General features: G+C 43.4%; 1 protein-coding gene across 1 annotated transcript in view; it reads right to left on the minus strand.

Moving 5' to 3' along the window:
* GABRA2 (gamma-aminobutyric acid type A receptor alpha2 subunit) overlaps positions 1-530 on the minus strand; it is a 127,918-nt gene extending 127,388 nt beyond the window's left edge. The window contains exon 1 of the mRNA XM_023532235.1: positions 235-530. The gene's annotated coding sequence lies outside the window, so the exon portion shown is untranslated. The remainder of the gene's footprint in view (positions 1-234) is intronic.
* Positions 531-2,559: the final 2,029 nt, after the last annotated feature.

Genomic DNA, 2,559 nt, shown 5'->3' on the forward strand with positions numbered 1-2,559 from the left:
GGAGGAGCAGGAGAAGGAGGAGGAGGAGGAGGAGGAGGAGGAAGGGCAAGCGTTGGCAGGAGCCGGTGGGGTGGGGGGACGCGAGCGGAGGCACGGTGCGCGCAGGCAGTGGCGGGCACGAGCTCCGCGCCTGGAGAAGGAGGAGCCAGGCCTGGGAGGAGGGCTAACGAGGTTCCAGGGCACGCAGGGACCCCCAACCCCGCGCCCGATCCCGAGTAACTGCCCGCCAGGCACCTGCAGTCGCACAGCCCGGAGCGGCAGCTGCAGGCGCTCGAGTGCTCCTGGAGCATCGCTCCGGAGCATCCACGCCGCGCGGGAGAAGCGGAGCCCACGCGACGCCCGAGACTGCGCCCCGCGGCCGCCCGCCAGGGCTATCCCGCGGTCCCGAGGCTCCTGGGGGCTGTCGGTGGGTGTGGGTGAGGAGCTGAGAATGCAGTGTTTCGGTGTTGCCTTAAGTCCACGGGGCCGCACCCTGCCTCTCGCCCTGCTTCTCGTCCCCCAACATCTCCGGCTTGGGAGCGATGTGGCTGCGGAGGAGAGGTAAATAGCTACTGTTCCAGCTGGAAGGCAAGGGAGCTAAATCACGCCTTTACTTAGTCATCAGCGCATCCACGCAGGATCAAGTTCAATACATATTCGTGGAATCAGACAGCAGGAAGTTTCTTTGATTTCTTGAGCTAGCTTGCGCTTGCTCTCGCTCGCTCGCTGGCTCGCTCTCTCTCTCTTCTCTCTCTTCTCTCTCTTCTCTCTCTCTCTCTCTCTCTCTCTCTCTCTCTCTCTCTCTCTCTCTCTCTCTCTCTCTTCCTTAACACTCCTGCCAATCAGGACCAATATCTACTCAAAGCTCGGAGGCTTGAACACTTCCTTGAGCCGATCTATAATGTCCATTTGCAGATTATACTCCTTGGGAAACCTCCCGCTCACACTCAGCAATTCTTTTTGCCCATCTCTTTTCAAAGGCGGCCTCTCTACCTGGTGATCAAACTCAATCAACAGCTCTAAAAAAGTTTACATTTCTCCAGAGCAAAATTGTACCTGCTGTGTTTCTTCTAGCTCTGATTCTTTCCCCAGAGTGTGTGAGGTTTCCCCCTTTAAGGGCTTCCCCTCCCCAACCCCCCCCCCCTCCGCGCTCCTGGCAAATGGACCTGTTGTAATCCCAGCCCCATTGTATATTTTCAGCACTGTGTGTTTGATCTGTCTCATTTCTCTTCTATTTAATCTGAGATGATAAAATTTAATCGTGAAAGTTGAACAACAACAAAAAAACATTTTCCTTTTTGTATTGCACATAAGACAAAATGTTATGTACATCCTACTAAGGCAAAGCAGAGTGGGCGTTTATTTCTTCAAGAAATTATAAACTTTAGACGATTTAAAAGGGGAAAAAATATAAGTATGCTGATATGTTTCTGTCATATTACATTTGGAGTTTATATGTGCCAAAACACTTCAATTTGGTTAGTTATGAACCAAAAGTTCAGATGTTTTTCCTGGATGATGCAGTTTTCATAACAACAAACACTGCTAATCTACATAAATTTTAGCTTTGCTTTGAAGCTAGATGCAAGGAGAGTAAAACCTTTACATTGTAAATACTTTAAGCTGTTTTTTTTTTTACCTATTAATTACCCCTTTCTGAATGAGCATTTAATATGCTACACCTTAAACAAAAATTTGCTCTCCTATTTAGCACGCTCTGTGAAGAATGGAACACCACGCAGCTTTCTCCTCTACCATTTAATATTCCCTTCCTGACTTGCCCATTTCAGTCTAATTGAAATTCACAAAGATAAAAAGCAAGCCATTTAAAACCATGCAACTAGGGGATCCAAACATCATCTACTTGGTGTATACACTTTACTTGTTACGGCATTTTCTTATTTTCCATTTCTATGAGACCATCTTTATTAAGATCTCTATCATTTTGTCATTTATATTACTACTAAATTGTTTATATTTTGATAATGAAAGTTGAACAGCATATGGTTTCTTCCCAACCTTAACTGCTATGCTCCAACAGCATTTCTCATTCATGAATGTCACAATTTTTATAAATGTCTTCATAGATTATTCTCATACTATAGTTTCCCCTGGATTCTAATGCCTATTTATGTATTTTAGCTTAATCGCTTTATTTCAAAATTTGTATCTTCTGGAATTATTTGTTTTTCAAAAATTAGCCTTATTGAATTGACATCCTTATTAAATTTTCAACCTCATTGTTATATGACCCATTTATATGTAGCTTCACAAAGTTCAGACTATTTTGGATGACTTTTACCATTTGGATTTTAAAAAATTGTATGTTAGAATAGTCTATAGATTTGGATATGCACTTATTTGAAAGAGACTCACAAAAAAATTAATTATAAAACCATGATTTTTAGTTTTCCCCCACAAAATACTTTGTAATTTTATTGCTGTTGGATAGCACATTAAAAAAAAAAACAAACAGAAATCAGAAAAGCTGATTGCAGTGGACCTCTACTTACTGCTATATCTATACTAATATTTTACTCTATAACTAGTTCAGCCAAATTTCTTCTAGGATTGTCCAGC

The sequence above is a fragment of the Pteropus vampyrus genome, unplaced genomic scaffold, assembly GCF_000151845.1.
Source record: "Pteropus vampyrus isolate Shadow unplaced genomic scaffold, Pvam_2.0 Scaffold79, whole genome shotgun sequence".
NCBI lineage: Eukaryota > Metazoa > Chordata > Mammalia > Chiroptera > Pteropodidae > Pteropus > Pteropus vampyrus.